Genomic DNA, 22,171 nt, shown 5'->3' with positions numbered 1-22,171 from the left:
ATATATTGAAAGCACTCCGGTTAAGAAGTTATGCAAGACTTGATACGGTGAAAAGAACTTGAGCAGAGGACACGACACTCCGGTTAAATGGATAGGCATGGAAAGAAACATGATCTTTGACAAAACGAGATGATGGGTTGAAAAGATGAACATCACAATGCCTCCGGAACAAAAGTAAGAATGGAATGGAGTGAACGAAGGGAAACAAGGTCTCGAGGTAGCATGCTTACAACAAAAGCTAGAATGGAGTTGTTGGAAAACCAACAACGAAAAGAATAAGCTTGATATGGTCTTATGGAATACATCTCAAATTATGAGGTGACAACCTGCCACTCACGGGAAAAGAATTGTATTGATATAGACAAGGAGACGAGAAAATATTTCACCGGGAGGGTAAAAGAAGAACTTGGGTCATTTATAAGCACCATAAATATCAACAATCCTTAGAGAAAGCTTTAGGTGAAACATGACACTAGATAACTCCAACGAAGAGGTTGGTGGATTTGAAATACCTCATTCTTAACAACATGTGAATCATGAAACATGAACTCAAATTATCAAGAATGACATAATACCAGCTCCAATGATACGGTTGAAAGAATTGCACTCCGGATAGCAAGATGAAGAAAACTTGAGCTCCTCGGAAAAGAATCTTGATGAACACTTCAAGAAGGAATATAAATCCTTGATGAACCCTCATGTAGAACCTTCATGAGAACTCAGGTAAACAAAAGGTAACAAAAAGAAAGAGAAGTTGAGAACACAAGGTAAAACCTTGTAATGATTTAGATGAATCTCCATGGTGAAATAATTGAGAGAACTTGGAACTCCGGGAAAAGAAAGATGAACAAAAGAAATCAAGAATTTGATGAGCCTCCGGAATAGGGAATTGAGTTCAGTCGATGCAACAAGAATAAGAATTACATTATGCCTATCCTTCACCAATTAAATTGATGACAAAAAATGGATTTGGCATACTACTCATTCTCGTATCAAGGATTAAAAGAGATATAACATAAACTTAATGGACCACCGGTAGGATTGAAACAACGAATGAATTGATATGATGAAGAAGGAAGAGAACACTTGAGCGAACCACTGAAAGAATTGAAAATGATCGAAGTAGGGGTGCATCACCGGTAAGAATTAGCAAATGAACGAAGGTGCTTGAGACAAACTAGATACATGAGAACGAAGAGATCAAGAACTGATTAGAGGATATTTGATTGATGCGCCGGCAAGATAGGAGAATGATAACTGGCAGCTGAGAATGAATAAACCTGAATTGATGGACTCCGGATAACAAACTGAGAAGACTCTTGAATTACTCCGGATAGGTGAAAAGAATTCTCACGATCAAAACAATTACGAGAGGATGGCAACAAGCTAGAATCACGAATCTTGAAGAGAATGGAGCAAGATTAAAGAGAAACTCTTCTTCGGTCTTCAAAATGACGAGAAACATCACCAAGAATTATTTAGACACTCCGGAAGAATCAAAACGAAGAGGTTGAGCCAACGATGAAAAGAATTGTGAAAGATCTAGGAGAAATACATATGACTGATGATGAATCATTCTTACGTCAAACTTTGACAAGAACTTTGAGGATAGCTCCGGGAAAATAAGAGTCAGGTAAGATCCTGGGAACAGACCTGTGGGTTAGGGCCCACTCAAAAGAAACAGCGTTGAAATGATTTAAAAGAGAGGTTGCATCGGTTGAATTAAATGACTTGAATGAGATAACATCCTCGAAAGATCTTGAAAGAATCTTGAATGACAAGACGAACCTTTTGAGAAAATTTGAGCACTCCGGGACAATTGAATAGCGAGAGGTGAAAGATTGAGAATTGCACCAGCATGAGAAAGCATTGAAAACGAGGAAAGGGATATGATCAACACCAAAAGCTTGACTTGAAACCACCGGAGAAGATAAAAGAAACGAAGAATGATGAACTAGAGACTCCGTTAGTAACTTCATGAGAATCACCGGATAAGAACATGAAGGAAATAGAATGGAGGGACCTCCATAATAAATGGATATTTGATAAAGAAATCCGAGTCCTCGAAGAAAAAGGGTGGGTGGGTGGGAAAAACAAAGGCAACTTGGAGACGGATGAAACAAACACCGTTGAGAAGAACTGATCATTGATCTTGCGGAAGTTCAAATGATCGTGTCCACTTGAAGAGAAGCACACCGGTTAAAAAGGATTGACATGACAATCTCGATTATCAAGAAGGATTAGTATTCACATAGAAATATGAGAAGACCATTTAGGAAAGGTATGGAATCAACTCTTGACTTCGAAGCAACTCGAATACCACAACTCAAAACAAAACGAAGGATTGGCTTGCAGAATAAGCCAGAACAAACATATGATAGAGATTTCGTCCGAAGTTTTCGTGGTGGGGCCTACACGGGCTCGATCGTACAGCACCATCATGTACAAGGCAGTGCACATGACATACGAAGCGTCCCCGAGTCGGCATAGCCAAGGACTCTTTAAGACACAACGAGACCACTGTAAAACCGACCGTGAATAGGCGGACCACTAGACGTCGAACCCCAATTTCATATCATACATCTGTCGGAAAGATATCCTAAGAGCTACTTGAATTCCCACTTATGGAACTCCCGAACCTTTCTGGTTATGCAATCAGGTGTTGGGGATACAGGGGAAGCATAATATCTCACCCAAACTAACAAATCCTACATCCAGCTGTATCCATCCTTCAACACATAACCAAGAAACCTTCGGAAATCATCTACCTCAACCTTCGAAAAGCATCCGTTATACAAGTTATGGTGATACTCCCGAACTCCCGCCCCAGTACTTGGTGGCGTCGAGGTTATCTCACCAACGAACTGTATAAAAGAGATTTTCGATGTCGGCGTACTAGACTCAGGTATTCCCAGAACTGCAACAATAAAATTATGACGACAACACCTCAGAGCTCAACTCCCCGGGACACTTCCACTAAACCCCTGACAGGAGGCACCAAGACAATGTTCTCATCATAAAACCATCGGAACGATTCCAAGATACCCGCGTGATCCTAAATTTTTTTTTAGTGAAATTTGAGAAGAGAAGAGTCGAAACTCTATGTCAGGATGCCTTACCAGAGCGATGAGGAGACTGGGAAGTAAAAAGAATTCCTAAACTCTCCGATATATAATTCCTAAAGACTCAAAACATTTTTCTAGACACGACTCGGCCGCTAAAAATGATCAAGCAATGGGGCTCCTAAGGTCGGGGAAGGCTCTGATTACCAACTTGTTACGCCCTCGATGTGGCTATATCTCCCACGTGTCGAAGCACGACTTAGAGGCATAACCGCATTGAAAGCAATGTCGCAAGAGAGGTAATCTTCACACAACCCATGTAATGCATAAGGAAAAAAGATACATAGTTGGCTTACAATCGCCACTTCACACAATTACATGAACAAAGCATTACATCATCCATATACACTCAAGGTCCGACTACGGAACCAAAATAAAAGAAGAACCCCAAATGCGACAAGGTCCCCGATCGACCCCAACTGGGCTCCACTACTGATCAACTAGAACGAAGCAAGACAAAGGACAAGATCTTCAACTAGCTCCTCCTTGAGCTTGGTTGCGTCATCTGCACGGACTCAACGGCACTTGCAAACTGGTTTTGGAAGTATCTGTGAGCCACAGGGACTCAGCAATCTCACACCCTCGCGATCAAGACTATTTAAGCTTATGGCTAAGGTAAAGGTATGAGGTGGAGCTGCAGCAAGCGACTAGCATATATGGTGGCTAACATACACAAATGAGAGCGAGAAGAGAAGGCAAAGCATGATCGATGAAACTATGATGAAGAAGTGATCCTAAACAACCTACGTCAGACATAACTCCAACACCGTGTTCACTTCCCGAACTCCGCCGGAAAGAGACCATCACGGTTACGCACGCGGTTGATTCATTTTAATTAAGTTAAGGTTCAAGTTATCTACATCCGGACATTAACAAATTCCCATCTGCCCATAACCGCTGGCACGGCTTTCGAAAGTTCAAATCCCTGTAGGGGTGTCCCAACTTAGCCCATCACAAGCTCTCACGGTCAACGAAGGAATAGACCTCCTCCCGAGACGTTCCGATCAGACTCGGTATCCCGGTACAACAAGACATTTCGACAGGGTAAAACTAAACCAGCAACACCGCCCGAATGTGCCGACAAATCCCGATAGGAGCTGCACATATCTCTTTCTCAGGGCACACTCAGATGAGCGCTCCATACAACTAAAACCAAACCTCGAGTTTCCCCGAGGGGGCGCTGCACAGGACTCTAGTTTGGACCAACACTCAGAGGAGCACTGGCCCGAGGGGTAAAATAATGATGACCCTCAGGAGCGCGACTCCCAAGGGAAAAGAAAAGGCTAGGTGGCAAATGGTAAAACCAATGTTGGGCATTGCTGGAAGAGCTTTACTTAAGGCGAACTGTCAAGGGGTTCCCATAATAGCCCAACCGCGTAAGGAACGCAAAATCCGGGAACATAACACCGATATGACGGAAACTAGGGCGGCAAGAGTGGAACAAAACACCAGGCATAAGGCCGAGCCTTCCACCCTTTACCAAGTATATAGATGCATTAATTAAATAAGATATATTGTGATATCCCAACAAGTAAACATGTTCCAACAAGGAACAACATCTCCGTGTTCCAACAAGGAACAAACTTCAATCTTCACCTGCAGCTAACAACGCTATGAGAGGGGCTGAGCAAAGCGGTAACATAGCCAATCAACGGTTTGCTAGGACAAGGTGGGTTAGAGGCTTGGTTCAACAATATAGGAGGCATGATAAGCAAGTGGTAGGTATCGCAGCATAGGCATAGCAAAAGAGCGAGCAACTAAGCAAGCAAAGATAGAAGTGATTTCGAGGGTATGATCATCTTGCCTGAAATCCCGCAAGGAAGAAGAACGGGTCCATGAAGAAGACAAACGGACGCAATCGAACGAATCCTCACAACACGACGTTACCGGAAACAACCCGAAGAAGCAACACCGGAAAGAAGCAAACAACATAGTAAACAACCACCACAATAAACATGACATGATGCACAACCAAGTATGATGCATGTCCGGTTTAATGAAGCATGGCATGGCAAAATGCACAAACAATCCTACAAATTAAGTGGAGCTCAACATGCAACTCCGTTGCATATTGACGAAACACCACATGACTTATTTAGTTCTCTCTCGTTAGGTACTCAACAATATTAAATGTTGTTTAAGCATGGCAAGTGGTGAAGCATAACAAAACTATATCATCTAAACAATTTAAATGGGGCCGGACATAACAAATAACAAATCCGGTAAATCCCCATATGCCTTAGTAATTTAATGCAAGAACAATTTAAACATTTTAATTGTTGTTATCATGATGCAGATGACATGAACAAGTTTATGCAATTTTTATTAAAACTTGACAACAGCATTATTATGAAGCATTTGACATCGTGGTGGAAAGGAAAAGGGTGCCACGACGACGAATCCGAAAATGATGCCACGACAACATATCGGTTATCCAGTAGCCCACGGGGATACCGGTGCAAAAGGAAGTGACGGGAGCGTGTCATTCAAGGATGGTGGGGTGCTCCCGATTACGGGGTTCCCACATGTCGGTGGAAAGGCAAAAGAGGGGCAACATGCACCGAACAACTCCGACACGGAGTAAACACGAGCATTTCATACAACACGCAACATTCGTTCACGGGCGTCGTCTCGGGGTTATACCTTCGAAGCGTATGTTGTCGGAACGGACCAAGTCCGATGCGGTGTAGGGGAAGTAGACATTCTCGTCACATTCGTAGTGGTAGTAGTTGTACTCATGCCGTAGTGGAAGTAGTGGTTCGCGTCGAAGGTAGTGGTACTTGGCAAAATGCATGTCGACGGCAGTTGTTCTCCTATCGTGGTGGAACTTGGCGCTTGCGGTATTGATAGCTCGAAGGGGTACTTGGCGTGTCCGAGGTCTCCGGCCGTAGTGGTACTTGATGAAACGGGTAGTCGAACTTAATGAAAAACGGGTCTCCTCGGGTACTTGATGCATCCGAATTCTTCGGGTATGTAGTAGTACTTGGCGTTCGGAGTCCGGGTCTTGCGGGTGGTGTACTTGGTGCTTGCGGTTCCGATCCGGGGGTGCATGCGTCCACGGTAACACTGCATGGCGCAAAGAGGCGACGACTTGGGCTGCTGTGGACAAGGACTCGGGCAGCTTGTGTATGAGCTCGATGGGGCTTGGCTGCTGCTCGTCTCCTTCAACAGGTGACAGAACGAAGGCGCAGCGGCACTGAATAGCGAAGCAGCAGCTACAGCGAGGCAGCGGTGCCATGGTGAGGTCGCAGGCGAGAACGACGACAAACTTGGCACGCTGGAGGTGGAGGGGAACACGACGAGGCGGACGACAGTGGCAAGCTCGCTGGCACGGCTGCTGCGGAGCTCGCCGGGCGACGGAGGCGCGACGCTGGCAAAGGGACGCCACGGTAGAGGAACGGGTCTCCGGCGACGAGGCGCAGCAGCGGCAACGGCCGTGGAGGATGGCGGCGTTGAGGCGGGAATGGTCGCTAGGCTCCGCAAGCTCCTGGCGGAAGAGGAGAAGCTGCAGGGGCGGAGTTTGGCGGCGTCTCCTTGACGCGTGCGGGGCTGGAAGAAGCGGAGCGGGGACGGCAGGGCGTGGTGCCTCGCTCCTCTCTTTGGCGAAGCAGGGAAGGAGGAGATCGAGGGAGAGGGCGCTGCGAGCGAGGGAGAGGGAGGCGCAGGTGGGAACGACCGAACAGGGAGGGGATCGGCCAGGAGATGGAGATCGGGCCTCTCCTGGCGGCGCTGGTGGGAAGACGAGGGAAAGGAGTGGGGAGCGAGAGGCTGGGCCTAGGTTTAGGAGAAGTGGCCTTGGAAGCCGGCCTGGGTGCGGGATGGGCCGGCGCTGGCTGAGCTAATGGGCCAGCCGGGTGGCCGAGGCCCAGGTAGCTGATGCCGCTGCTTTTTTATTTCTTCAGACAGAAATACAAAAAGGAAAAAGCAGGGGGAAAAGGAGAGGAGCTAGAGAAATATAAAAATATATTCATGATCCTGAAAATGTGCTCTATTTAACAAAATTGGTTTGGAGATTTTAAAGGAAGAAAAAATAATTCAAGTTTGAATTAAACTCAAACTTGAAGCATTTTAAACCCTAACCAAAACAATTTCAAAAGAGATGAAATTTGACAGAGAGGTTGAGGGCATGGTCGAGAATTTATAGGAAAAGACTGAACATAAATAGAGAAGGGGAAAGTGGCACTTACAAAAGAAAGGAACTAGAAGGAAAAGAGAAGGAGATGATGCATGGGACAAAGGCATTGGGATATTTTGCAAGTGTGTTTGCGGTAATTCCAAACGAGTGGAATATTTTTATTTAGCTCCCTAATATTGGGAGGATATGTTATAAAGAGAATCACCATGTGAATTCCCTCGATTTAAATGGACCGAAGATCCATGCAATTTATTTAGGTGAGTTACAAAAGATTTATGAGATGATGGCATGATGACATGATGCAATGCACATGATGCACCAAACCAAACAAAACACACGATGAAACCCGGAAACCACGGAAGGCATCTGAAGCTCCGGTCTTGGGGCGTCACAGCCAGCCTGCTTAGTGTCCTCGTTTCCTCTTTGGTGCAAAGGGGGTAAGCGCAGGCGCGAAGTACCGAGGCATCTAGCAAAGGTTACCTTATTGGTGCAACAAGACAAAGACCGGCAAAGCGGCAAGACGGAGGTCACCGTGGAGCCCAAGACAGCGTCATCGCTAGTGCCTCTGGTAGTCGAAGACCAACTTTAGTTAGGATAACTTGTACTAGTTGTTCCCCTTCGAAACGGCCGTTGTTGGCTCCCTTCCCGCTCAATATTTTGGCAGAGTACTAGGGCCTCTATAAATAGAGATAGTCACCACAATAGGAGGGAGAGCTCATCTCATCTGGGGACAGACTGAATCCACCCAAGTAGGACACCGCACCAGCTCAAGAACACCTCTCGTGAGGCTGTTCTTCCTTTGTACTGTTCATCATCAGCCCCTGAGGCAATCCACCACACCCCAAACTAGAGTAGGGTATTACACCACAACGGTGGCCCGAACTAGTATAAACCCTATGCCCCTTGTGTTGTTCATCGTGTAGCTTAGATTCACAGTGAGGTGTTGGGATGTGGATCGGTAGGGGGAAGATCTTCGCGCTCACCCCAGAGTTTGAACCTTAAGGGTTTTGCCAGAACCGATATCCGACAGTGGCTGGGCAGGACGCGGTCTTAGCCTGGCGTTCCTCCCGAACCACCACCAGGGCTGCGCTGGCGGAGTAGGGAGTGGAGGCAAGGTAGAGCACCAGGGACTCAAGAGGGCGCGGTACCACCATCATGGGAGGGCTGGTCAGATATTTCTTGAGGTCTTGAAACTCTTGGTCTTCAAACGATCCCTTCTTCTTCATCAGCTTAAAGAATGGTAGGGTGCGCTCCCCCAGCTTGGAGATGAAGCATCCTAACGCAGTTACGCGACCGGCGAGCTTCTGCATTTCTCTGAGGGTTTGCGGCGGACTCATGTCTTTGATTGCCTTGACCTTCTCCGGGTTGGCCTCGATCCCCCTTTGGGACACGAGGAAGCCCAGCAGCTTGCTGGAAGGGACGCCGAACACACACTTCTCCTAGTTGAGTCGCAGGTCCACCTGGCGAAGCCTCCCGAAGGTCTCCTCCAGGTCCTAGATCAAGGTCCTTGCCTCCCGAGATTTCACCACAATGTCGTCGACGTATGCCTCGGCGTTTTTCCCGATCTGCCGGCTCAAGGCGATGTGCATCAGCCACTGGAAGGTCGTGCTACGTTGCGCAACCCGAAAGGCATGCAAGTGTAGCAGTACACTCCACATGGGGTCAGGATGGTTGTATTCTCCACATCTTCCACCGCCATCTTGATTTGGTGATAACCTGAAAACGCATCCAGGAAACACAGCAGGTCGCACTCGGCGGTAGAGTCGACGATCTGGTCGATGTCGGGAAGCGGGAATGGATCTTGGGGGCAGGCCTTGTTGAGGTTGGTGAAGTCGACACACATGCGCTCCTTTCCCCCCTTTTTTGGCATGACAACGGGATTTGCCAGCCATTCGGGGTAGCAAACCTCGCGAATGACACCTGCTGCCTCTAGCTTGCGGGTTTCTTGGATGATGAAGGCCTACTTCTCTGACTGCCACCTCGCTTTATGCTTCACGTGGCGTACATTGGGGCATGGATTCAGATGATGCTCAGTCACCTCCCTTGGGACCCCCGCTAGCTGCTTGGGTTCCCACGCGAACACCTCCTTGTTCGAGCGCAAGAACTTCACCAAGGCCTTCTCTTGGTCGGGGTCGAGGTTGGAACCTATGGTGAAGGTGGCTCCTGAGGACCCGTATTCCTCAACTGGCACCTTCTTGGTCCCCGCCTTATCCTGGGTGAACAACTGCTTCTTTTTGGTCGGTGCAGCTTCCTTGGCCTTCGAGGCGTCCGCGCCAGTGGGCTGCGCCACCGCGGGGGCCTTGAGGGCCAGCTTGAGTGCCAGCAAAGCCTCCTTGGTATCTCTAGCTACGGTGAGGACGCCGCTGCTCACGGGCATCTTCATGAGGTTGTAGGCCGGATGGGTTGCTGCCATGAACTGAGCCAAGCTAGGGTATCCGAGGATGGCGTTGTACGGGAGGCCGATGTGGGCGATGTCGAAGTCGACTAGCTCCGTGCGGTAGTTGTCGTGGGTGCCGAAAGTCACGGGAAGGCGGATCTGCCCCAGGGAACTGGAGGAACCGCCTCCGACGCCCGAGAAGGGCTTGCTGGATCGGAGCCGCTCCAGAGGTACATGGAGGAGGCTGAAGGCCTCGACCGAGAGCACGTTGAGGCCAACACCACCATCTATGAGGGTTTTGGTGACGGCCACCTGGTAGATGGTGGGCGTGCAGAGCATCGGGAGCGCACCCGAGCAGGCGGTGTTGATGGGGTGATCTTCTGAGTCGAAGTTCAGGTCGGCCTTGGGAGCCACCTAATGCGGGGGAGCTCTTTGCCGCGCGAGGGCGGTTCCGATCTGGCGAAAGAACGGCTTGGCGTGGCGGTCCGAGGGTGGCGCTGCGTGCCGCCCAGGAGAGCTACAATGACCGGGGGCATTGGCGCTGCATGGTGGGCGAGGAAGAGGTCGCGCAGTTCCTCCTAGGAGGCCATAGAAGACGCTGGCAGGTTGAGCAGCCAGGCGCGCGGGATGCCAGTGAGGGCCATGGGAAGCCAGTTGGCCATGACCTTGTCTTCGCCTCTGGCCTTGAGGACGGCCTCCTCGTATGCCAGCAGGAAAACCAGCGGGTCGCCGCGCCATTGTAGCGCAGCGGCATATCTGGCTTGAACTTGTGCGGCCAATGCACCTGCCGTAAGGCGGGGGCCAAGGCTCGCATCCCCCTGGCCCCAGCGCTGGCACTGTCCGCCGGAGCCGGAAGCACGATGTCCTCCATGAGGGTGAAGCGCGGTGTCGGTGGAGAGCGGTTCGACGAAAGGAGAAGCTCCGGTGCACCCATACCTGGCGCACCAAATGTCGAATATCAGGTTCCGGCAAAACCCTTAAGGTTCGAACAATGGGGTGCGCACGAAGATTTCTCCCTAACGAAACACGCCCTCAGCCTCTCCACAATCTTTAAGCTAGCGTGATGAACAACACAAGAGACACAAGATTTATACAGGTTTGGGCCACCGTTGTGGTGTAATACCTTACTCCTGTGTGTGGTGTGGTGGATTGCCTCTTCGGTTGATGATGAAAAGTACAAGGGAAGAATAGCCTCGCGAGGAGAGGTGTTAGTGTGCTTGGTGGCGTGTAGATAAACTAGGTTCGGGTCCCTTCTACTATGGTGGCTAGCCCTATTTATAGAGGCCCTGGTCCTCTTCCCAAATATTGAGCGGGAAGGGATCCAACAACGACCATTTTGAAAGGGGACAACTAGTACAAGCTATCCTAACTAAAGGTGGTCTTCGCTTGCCAAAGGCGCTGGTGATGACGCTGTCTTGGGCTCCACGATGACCTCCGTCGTGCCGTCCTGCTAGTCTTGGTCCCGTTGCACCGATATGGAAACCTTTGCCTGATGCCTCGGTACTCCGCGCCTACGCTTGCCCTCTTAGCACTAAAGGGGAAACGAGGACACTTCGCGGGCTATTACCCGCCTGGCCTTGGTCGTCATGGCTTGCATCACGGGAACCTTGCGAGGTACCCCTTGCCTTGATCTCTCTGCCTTCTTATGAGCCTGCCTGGTGAGGCCACTCCCGAGGAGGCCTTGTGTCGTCCGCCCCGCGAGGCTTGGCCCCTCGCGAGGGTCTTGAGTGTTGGCTGATGAAGACGGGCCATACTGGGCCACTGGTGGAGCCATGCCACAGGCCGTGGGCAGGCAATTCTGGGGACCCCCATTCCCAGAACACCGACAAAAATTACAATTAATTAATTAGTAATATAATTAATTAACTTAATTAACTATACTTAATTAGCTTAATTAACTAGGTTAGTCAAATTTGTCGGCGTTCTGGGAACGGGGGTCCCCAGAGTTGCCTGCCTGCGGCATGTGGTGTGGCTCAAGCGGAGGCCCAGTGCAACCCAGCTTCATCAGCTCAAGCTCAAGACCCTCGCGAGGGGCCAAGCCTCGCGGGGCGGACGACAGGTAGCTTCCTCAGGAGCAGCCTCATCAGGTAGGCTCGCGAGGAGGTGGAGAGATCAAGGCAGGGTACCTCACGAGGTGCCTGTGACGCAAGCCATGACGATCGAGACCAGGCAGGCGCCAGGCGTGCGCCGGCTTGTGCAGTGTCCTTGTTTCCCCTTTGGTGCAAAGGGGGCAAGCACAAGCCAAGGCATCAGGCAAAGGTTACCGTTTTGGTGCAACAAGACCAAGACCAGCGGAGCGGCAGGATGGAGGTCACCGTGGAGCCCAGGACGGTGTCACCATTAGAGTCTTTGGCAGTCGAAGACCAACTTTAGTCAGGATAAGTGTACTAGATGTTCCCCTTCAAAATGGCCAGTTGTTGGCGCCCTTCCCACTCATTATTTGGGAAGAGGCCCAGGGCCTCCCTCTATAAATAGAGCTAGCCACCACAGAGTAGAAGGAGGAGGTTTTTGGGTACACTAGAGAGAGAGAGGCGACTGAACTCACCCAAGCAGTTCATCGCACCAGCTCAAGAACACCTCTCGCGAGGCTGCTCTTCCTTTGTATTGTTCATTAGCCCCTGAGGCAATCCACCACACCACACACTGGAGTAGGGTATTACACCACAATGGTGGCCTGAACCAGTATAAACTTCGTGTCCCTTGTGTGTTCTTCTTTCTAGCCTAGATTCCTTGCGCGGCTTCGAGACGTGAGTTGGTAGGGGAAAGATCATCGTGCGCACCCCAGAGTTCGAACCTCAAGGGTCTACCGGAACCCGAAATCCGACATTTGGCGTGCCAGGTAGGGGTGTGCCGGAATCCTTCTTCCGCCGCCTCGCGTTCTGTCGCCTCGCCGTTTTGATGTCAAGCGACCCGACTGCCAATGCCGACCGCTGGGCAGCGTGGCCCGCCCATGCCGTGCCGCTGGCCCAGGGCGACCTCAACCTTGCGCCTCAGGCAGCTCGCGCTCGGCAGGGCGCTTTGGGGCACAGGCGACGCGGCCAAGCGTCGCCTGCCCTCACACTGCGGCAGGTGCGGTCAGCAGCAAGAGCCTCAAGCCACACCGCGGCCATAGCGCCGCACACCCGACGGGAGCAGGCGAACTCAAGGGCCGTGCTCACGGTGGCCCGAGAGCTGCTCTGGTGCAGGCTGCTGGAGGGCGGCCGTGACGTGTTGTTAGAGCGAGTGGCCGAGCTCCTGGATGGCACCGCCTCGGGAGCACCTCCTTTCTGCGTCCAGCTGCCACCCCAGATCCAGGGCGGGCTGTATGGCGGCCCCATACGTGCCCACGCAACTCCGAGCGGACTCCAGGGCCTCGACAACACCAACCCAGCCGTCGGCACCGGGCGACAAGTCGCGCCGGCCCCATCTCCCGCCGGCGAGGGAGTGCACGCTGCGGCCTTCGGCCTCGGTGGGCCACCACACTACCACCCCCAAGACAGCGCTCCAAGCCGGACTGCGTGGCGCACGGGGCACTACGGCGAGGCCCTCGGGGCGGTGGCCCCAGAAGCTTATGTGCTCCACATGGTGGATCAAGAGTGCGCACTAGAAGAAGACCATGGCTCGTTCCTGGGGCCAGGCTGGGGGGAGGAGGCGCCAGAAGCTGAGCTCTTTCAGGAACCCTAAGAGAGCCTCGACAACCGCACTGGTGGCAGCAACTTTAGGTACCGCTAATTCCTCAGGAGCAAGCTTATGCTAACCATGGGTCGCAGGAGGTACAGGTCGCCGCAGCAGATGGCTGCCCCAATGCTGCAGCCTCCTACCCCTCAGGAGGAGGGCATCGGGGGCTGCAGGAGAGGGGCCGAGAGCCGGGCTCACCCCCGCGGTGCTCGGAGCAAGGCGTTCTCAAGAGGTAGGCCCTTTGCCGGGGAGGTGCCTCAGGGCCTGCCCCTGGCAGAGGACCCGTGGTCGTCAGGGGAACCACTGGCGACCGCTCTACCCCATTGGCATCGTCCTTGGTTTCCGGTCGCCGTCGATGGCGGTAGAATGTGGTGCAAGGCGGGGCCCTCGTCTGGCGATATGAAGCAAGGCCGGTACCTTTGAAGAAGGCCCAGTGCCTGTGAAGCTCACCGCCCGTGACACTCTCGCGTAATAATGAGTGGGGCTGTACACGCCCCGGAGTCTCCGGAGAGCCGCCCTCGGGCCTCGGGGGCTCCCGTCCACGCCCGGTGGCATTACTTAGCTCCGCGCTGGTGAGAAGACGTCGAAGACTAGACTAGGTGCCGGACGCGGCTTTTTGCCTTTTGCCTTTTCCTCTGTTATCAAGGTTCTTCGATTCGAATTTAAGTTGGATTTGAGCTTGAGACTTGCGTGTGTTTGGGGAAGGGGTGTTTAGTCTCGTTCGAGCAATCTCTCGTGTTCTGGTTTCGGCTTTGCATCCAAAGTTAGCGTCAGCTGCCCCCCCTCGCGAGCCTCTCGCGAGCCGGGCTGGGCCAAGCACGTCTACAATCCGGACCGCTATCGCCGCACCCTCTCAGGAGGTTCTCGTTGCAGGATCAATGGGTTCACCCAGAAGTCACTTGAGGCGCTCCGGCTCCCACAGGCTCGCTCGGGGCCCGTCAGGGTCAAAAGGTAAACAAGTCAGCTGACCCATCGCCAGGCTAGTAGCCCAGCATAAGCTCACATGTGGCGTTATGTTTGCCAGGATACTGATTGCATACCTTTGCATGAGGGGCTCCCCCTCCCAAAATGCTCTTACAATCTTCAGGGCCGAGCCCGAACCTTTATCATACAGGGTAAACAGCAGCGACATACGATCAGTCGGACATATCACTCACCGCGTCTTCTGGGGCGCCTCCGGAGGCGTCGCTGGCGTCACTGACATCGTCACCGCCACCGCCATCACCTCCATCAACGCCAGGCTTGTCCAAAACGCCACCTTCATCGGCGGCCACGATCACGCCGTCATCATAAGATGCGAAGGCCCTGACGAGGGCGTCCACGTTGTCCTCCACCCATTGCGCCAAATCGCCCCGAATGGCTACGGGCACCGGTGCGATGGAAGCATCGAAATCAAAGTGGGGATCTCTGTTCTGTAGATAGCTGAAGACACGGGAGAAGGCATGCCCAAGCAAGGGTCGGCTCCTCTCCTCGACAAGCCAACGGGACCTATCAGAGTGGGTCTCCAGCTGTGTCATCACATCCATGAAGAACCGGAGGTTGCCAGCGTAGTTGATCACGCAAGGCCCAGCAACAGCCGCCTCGCAAATGTTGCCCAGGGCCGCATTGGCCCTTTCCCTGAGCGTTCAGAGCATGGGGGCATGCTCATGCTCCAGAGTTTGCCACTGACGGATCTCGTCCTCATTCCACCGCGCAACGACCTCGGCGCCGTCAACCCTTTGTTGGAGAAGAAGCAGCTTGGCGTGGGAAGAGGCCAGCTCCGCCTGTGTTGTGCCAAGGGCGGCTGCGGAGGAGTCCGCACTCCGCGTCACTTCAGCCAGCTTGGCCCTGAGGGTCGCGGTCCTACCCTCAGCTTCGGCCCTGATCAGCTCCAACCTCACTTCGTATTCGCGCTCAAGATCCGAGCGAGCTTCCTCCACACGGCGGTCGACCTCTTCTTGGACTCGGGCTTCCCGCACGGCGACGTCATCCTCCGCCTGAGTCACCAGACGCTCCCTCGTCTCCAACCGCTCAAGGTCAAGGTTGCGCTCGGCAGCCTCCAGCATCAGCGCCTCCTCGCGCTTCAGGAGCTCCGCCTGGTCGACGGAAGCCCCCTTCAGCGACACAACACTACTAGGAAAAGGGCTATAGATAGGATGGACACTAATGGCGCACTGTACATGTGGTGTGCCACTAGTAAATACTAATGGCGCACCATGTGTTGGTGCGCCATTAGTGTGCAAATACTAATGGCGCACCACATCCCATGGTGCGCCATTAGTAAAAAAAAAATTAAATTTTTTCAAAACTACTAATGGCGCACCATGGGAGTGGTGCGCCATTACTAGTTGACATAGTAATGGCGCACCACACCCACCGTGCGCCATTAGTAGTTTTAAAAAAAAAATAAAAAAAAATTTGTTAGTAATGGCGCACCTGTGGACAGTGCGCCATTACTAGTTTTAACTACTAATGGCGCACTTTCCACTGGTGCGCCATTACTAAGTTTTTTCAAAAAAAATTAAAAAAAATTCAATTTTTTTATATTTTTTTCAAAACTAGTAATGGCGCATCGTGGGTGTGGTGCGCCATTACTAGTTTAACTACTAATGGCGCACCACCCCACGGTGCGCCATTACTAGTTTGCCCAGCTTCCACCGAATGCACCCCCCCGTGTGGACCGGCTTTTCAGTTTTAAAAAAATAAAAGAAAATGATAAAAATGTCAAAAAAATAAAAGAAAATAAGTTTCCCATGTGATATGTGGTCTAGTTGTTGGGAAAATTTACAAATATCAATTTCGACTTTATTTGCAAAATCTCTCTGGAAATTTGTAAAATGGGCATAACTTTTGCATACGAACTCGGATTAAAAAGTTTTTTATATGAAAAATCATCTACTCGAAAAGTTACATCCGAATTTAACTGGGGGAACCCCGTTAAACATTTTCAAAATCCCCAAAAACCTAACAGAAAAAAAGTTACAGGGCTTTCAAGATCTAGAGGCAAAAAAATTCAAAAAATTGGTTTTGAATTTTTTTTGAATTGTTTTTCAAAAAATGATACGTAATATGACCGGGAAGTTTGAAATATTGACCCAAGATTAAGCCATAGTGACCTGAGATTAAGAAAAAAACAAAAAAAAACTAAAAAAATTTGAAAAAAAAATTGGAAAAAAATTTGAAAAAAATTTGGAAAAAAATTTGAAAAAAAAATTCTGATTTTTTTTGAAAAAAAATGTTACTAATGGCACACTTCTATGTGGTGCGCCATTAGTATACCAGATACTAATGGCACACCGTGGGCTATACTAATGGCGCACTAGTGGTGCGCCATTAGTAAAAAATACTAGTGGCGTGCTAGTAATGGCGCACCGGTAGTGCGCCATTAGTAGGCAAAACCGGTGCGCCATTAGTAGGCCTTTTCCTAGTAGTGCAAGGGCCGCCTAGCGCAGTTCCACTTGCCGCTCCAGAGAGTTGCTCCAGGCTTGGAGCTCCCACGCGCGCTCCTCCGCTTTCTTGCGCCGTTGGTCTGCTTCCCGGGCCTCCTCGACGGCTTGGAGCAGGCCTCCCGCGAGGCCACCAGCGATCCTTCAGCCTTCGCGTTATCAAGGTCACGCTGGTGACGCGCAAGGGCGACGACTACCTTCAGCTTGCACCTCTCTTCAGCAAGGCGCAGGCCTTCGGCCTCAAGGCGCGCATCCTTTCCAGCAAGCTCCGCGTCGAGCTGGCTCACCGCATCCGCCGCCCCCAGGAGGAACTCTTGACGAAGGGCACGACGCTCCCGAGCGCGCCTGAGCACGTCTTCCGCATCACCCTGTGCCACCGGTGTATGCGGAGGGCCCTGAGGCGGCATGCCCCCTCCCGGCATGGGGCTGGGGGCTGGCGAGGCTTGGCCCCTCATGAGGGTCTTGAGATTGAGCTGATGAAGCTGGGCTGCATTGGCCCCCCACTTGAGCCACGCCGCAGGCCACAGGCAGGCAAGTCTGGGGACCCCCATTCCCAGAATGCCGACAGTAGCCCCCAGGCCCAAGGCACGCCCGGACTTGGCTTAGCAGATAAGCGAAGGGGCAAGTGTGAAGCGCCACGGGCCCCAACAGCCTGCAGCCTTGGGCGCCACATGGCGGTTGATTGGACGTGGGCGTCTCCGCTTCCCCACGATGCCTCGGCAACCGCATGACTTGACAAAAAGGGGTGCCCGGGCCAGACTGACCTGCTTTGTTCTTACCTCCCTTACTCTAGATCCCCTTTCTCGCCCTTCTCCTACTTGCTTCCGAAATCCTCCAGATCTGCCTCAATCCTTCCCGCACGACGAGCTATGGCGCCCCGCAAGGCTCCGACTGAGGCCTGGTACTCCCCAGCTCTGCATTCCCCGAACGTGTCGGAGAGGAATCTTACCCTCCTTTGCCTGAGGACGGTGACGCAGGGCAACGTGGGAGCGACTGTGTTCAAGGCTGGCTCCGGCCAGCCCGAAGGCAAGGGGAGCACCTTCTACCCGCTCTTCATGAGCGCCATCGTCGCCGGTCTGGTGCCTCCTTTTTCCGAGTTCTTCCTTGCTGTTCTTCACCTGTACAACTTGCAAGCTCAACACCTCCACCCCAACTCTGTTGTTCTTCTGGCGATCTTCGCCTACTATTGCGAGGCTCACGTTGGGATAAAGCCCTCGGTGGCCTTGTTGTGCCATTACTTTTATCTCCAGGTTTCTCGTGGCCCCATCTCTGCATGCGTGAGTTTTGTCGCGTACTCTGGCTCCAACGCCATCTCGAAGCCCGGGAAGAGGATTGAAGGCTTCCGGAGCAGGTGGGTCATGGTGGACGCCAGGCGCATCCACCCTTGACTTGTGCTGCCCACGGGGCAGCCCAAGGCCATTGATGCGTGGTCTCGTGCGGAGCTCGTCGATCCCCACGCGAGGGCGGTGCTGGAGAGGATGGACGCGGACCTGAGGCCAGGCAACCTGGGGGCGGCGAAGCTGACCGGGGCCACACTCCTAAGGGAGTTTCTGGATCACCGGGTGGCTCCACTCCGGGAGCACTTGCTCCCGTTGTGGAGGAACGGGGAAGCAGATGCTGCCATTCGCCTGAGCTCTGCAGCCCTCACCGATGAAGATCTGGTCGCGGCCCTCCACTCCTTGGTCGGGGGATACGTCGCGAGGCCGGACGGTGCTCCTGTCCCCCTGTTTCTTCGTGACGACTGGGAGAAGGCGGTGGACACCATGCCCACCTTCAACGGTGAGGGGCTGGTGCTTGCAGTGGCTCTCGGGGATCTAACGGCGTTGCCGATGGTGAATGTGTCCTCCAGCGACTCTAGTGGGAGTGAGGAGGGAGAAGAGGAGGAGGAGGAGGAGGAGGAGGAGGAGGAAGAAGAGGAGTTCGACTCCGAGGCGACTGGCAAGGAGTCAGACGAGTCCTTCCCCCGGCGCAGGTCTCGCACCCTCCGCTCCATGTCGGACGACGACGAGGCCAGCAACGGGCGAGGAGGAGTGGCTTCTCCCCCGGTCTCGAGGAAAGACAGATCGGGGCTGGTGGCCCTAGGATCCTCTCTGGCTCCGGGGCGGTCTGAGGCCAGCTCCGGCCTTCCCGACGTGTCCTCTCCTTCCATGCCTCCCAAGGCTGACCCCAGCTGCAGGCTCTCGGGCTTCAAGTTTGGCCGGAGGCTGCTTTAACCCGCGAGCGATGACCCCTAAGTACTCGATCCGTGCTCTGCTTTGTTTTTGTCGCCGAGACTTGACGCCTGCACTCCTTGACCAGGCCGGCACCTGAGGCGAAGAGGTTGACGGGGGCTTCTGCGACCCCGCTTGAGGCGAGTTCACCTGCCGAGGCAGCACCTTCTTCTATGGGGAACGGAGGCACCGAGGCCCACGCTTCCCCTGCCCGGTCGTCCTCGCGAGCCCAGCAGGGGCACTCTGGCGAGGAGTCAGCCCCCATGGCCCCGCTGACCTTGGAGTGGCCTAGGCTTGGTGCTGCTGCTGCTGAGATGCCCAAGGCCCGGGAGGCTCCTTCCTCCCAAGCCGTGACGAACTGAGCCAGATTCAGGAGGATCTCCAGAGCGCAGACCGCCGCCTGGTGGTCGGGCGCCTAGAGTTAGCCTCCGGCTGGGCCCGCTCCGCTGCCTCTGTCCAAGCAATGCTGAGGCAGGTTGCGTCCGCCTCCGACGAGGAGAAGCAAGCCGCCCGCCAGGCTAAGGCTGCTCGCGATGCTGCCCAAGGCGAAGCTGTAGATGCCCAGGGCCGGTGCAAGGCATTGGAGTCCGAGCTGCAAGACCTACGCAAGGAGCTCGCGAAGGAGGTCTGCATCCGCCAGGAGAAGGAGGAGGGGATGAAGGCTCGGGAGGCTGCCGTCAAAGACCGGGACGCCGAGCTTGTTGACCGTCGTGGCCGGTTGGAGACGCTGGAGTAGGCGCTGAAGGTGGATAGGGCCGAGCTAGACCGCAAGGTGAAGGTCCTGGCCGAGGACCGGGTGGCCTTCGCCGAGCTGGAGGAGAAGGCTCGCGCCGCGTTGAAGACGCTCTATGAGAGCGGCTTAGAGGACCCATTGGCTGGCAAAGAGGATGGCCCTGCCGAGCTGCTTCCCTTCCTGGTCCGTGCGCTTGAAGATGCTGCGGACGGCCTTGGTCCCACGGCCGAGGCCGAGGCAGGTGCCCTGTCATCTGCAGTGCTGACGCGCGTCCTTAGCCACATCTACCTTCGCGACCCCAACGTCGACCTCGACAGCCTGATGGAACCCGTGAGCGGCGACTTTGCCGCCGCCGCTGTTGAGGCTGTGAAGGGCCGAGCCGAGGTTTTGCTAGGGAAGTTCCGTGCCTTCAGCATCTAGCCTAGACGCGACGCCACTGGTTCCGCGGCTTCAGGAGGCGGAGCCGCCCAGCGTGGCTCCATCTTAGGCGGCAGCGCCACTGGAAAGTGATCCCCTTGCGTCCTTTGTCCTGTTTTAATTCCTGCAACATGCACCATGCCTCGTGGAGGCATTTAAACTTGCGTTTGGTGTTGTGAAAACTCTTTATGGCTTGTAATATTTGCTTTTGAATTCCTTAGGATTTGCATTTTCCCTCCTATTTGCTTGTGTTCTACGTCAGTAGGGCCCGACCCCGCGCATACCTCAGCCGCCGTTAGCCCCGACCGGAAACCAGGATAGGACTAAGGAGTGAGGGGCTACATGGCAAGTTAGGCTCCTGAGTCGCGATACTCAGGAGTCCCCCTTGACATGCGAACAACAAGTAGGGAAGGGAGGCGTAGTAGTGGATTTGTCGTTCTACGTCGGCAGGGCCCGACCCCGCGCATACCTCAGCCGCCTTTAGCCCCGACCGGAAACCAGGACGGGACTAAGGAGTGAGGGGCTACATGAACAGTTAGGCTCCTGAGTCATGATGCTCAGGAGTCCCCCTTGACGGGCAAACGAGTCTTCGTACCTTGGCTCCGCTCGGGGGGAGGCGCGCGACGACCAGGTCCGAGGGACCTGGCTGGGTGGCGTGCGTCTGGGTGTAGCCCGGGTGTAGCCCCCGTGTCTAGCCCCCTCGCGTGGCACTCCCGAGGGGAGGCATTGCGATGGTACCAGACACTGAGCTTTGGGCTCCCTGAGGTTGATACGGCCGTGGGCCGCCCTCAGTTGTTTATCACCAGCGCGGAGCATATTGCTTCTGTATGTGTACAGGCATAGCCGCTCCTCGGCAGTGTCGTCAGCCAGCACGGAGCATGGTGTTTCCACTGGTACGTGGGAGGGGGCTCCCCTTCGGGAGGAGCCCCCGGGGCATGTACAGCCCCGCCCTGGCACGTGGCTGTCACGGTAGGGCTAGGAGAGGTGTATCTGGGCACCCGTGAGCCAGCGCGGGACTCACGAGGCCCTACCTCGAGGCGGGTTGCGCTTGGCTCTGGGCCATTATTAATGGTGTGTTCCTGCAGGGTGGTTAGAATGCAAATGCTCTACGTCCTCAGGTCCCGGCCCTCGAGCGAGCTCAGCCGCCACTGGTATGACAGGTCACGATGCCGTGGGTCAAGGCCAGGGGGTGAGGGCTGGAGAGCCAGTAAGAGCCCGTGAGTCGCGATGCTCAGGTGCCCCCCTTTTAACGCGCAAGCGCTTTGCATGCAAGCGGAGAGGTCCGCGATAAGTAGCAGATGATAATCATGAGGACCAGGTTAGGCTCGGAGGAGCGAATTCATATAGGTAGATGCGGAGAAGTAAACGCCACTGGGTCTGGCCCGAGCAGCCTGGGGATAATGCAGCCCGAGGGGCGCCCCCAACAAAGCAGATGAAAAACACAAGCAAAACGGATACATGCCGCAGGGACGGACCCACGTGACCTGGGAATGATGCGGCCATGCGGGCGCTCCCAGCTGAAGATAAAACTTGAAAAGATGTCACCTGATACCATTGCAGAGCGAGTGTTGGAGTAGTTGTCGATGCGCGGTGAAGCGGCCAACCCTCACGAGCCCTCGGGGCCCTGAGCCTCAAGAGGCTCTGAGGGTCTGAGCGGCTCCTCAAGGCCCGTCTCCATCTCCTCCAGGAACGCGTGGTGCCTGGCCACCTGAGCTTCCAGGATGCTCCTCATCAGGCGCTGGTGGGCAGCACCCGCGTTCGGTAGGCCAAAGGGCATGCAAACGTAGCTGTGAGGTGGACCCTCACACTGCCCCACGCGTGAAGGACGGAGGCGCTCCTGAGACGCGGCTTGGTTGAGCCCCGGTATGTCGATGTAGACACGCAGCCCACCATCCTCGCCGGGATGTGGGGCTACAGCGGGTAGGCGGCGACTGCCACGCATGACTCTTGACTCTTGTAGCTCCTGAATGTTCCTCACGATGAACCCCTGGGGGTTTTGCCTTCCTTGCCTTATACCTTCCTGAGGGAAACGTGCCTTGAAGCACGCCTCCAATTGGTGCCCGAGCGCCTCCCTCGTGATCTTGTCAAGGTCGGT

This window comes from Triticum dicoccoides, chromosome 6B (assembly GCF_002162155.2).
Source record: "Triticum dicoccoides isolate Atlit2015 ecotype Zavitan chromosome 6B, WEW_v2.0, whole genome shotgun sequence".
Classification (NCBI taxonomy): domain Eukaryota; kingdom Viridiplantae; phylum Streptophyta; class Magnoliopsida; order Poales; family Poaceae; genus Triticum; species Triticum dicoccoides.
The sequence above is the reverse complement of the archived record's forward strand: the minus strand, read 5'-3'. Positions refer to the sequence as shown.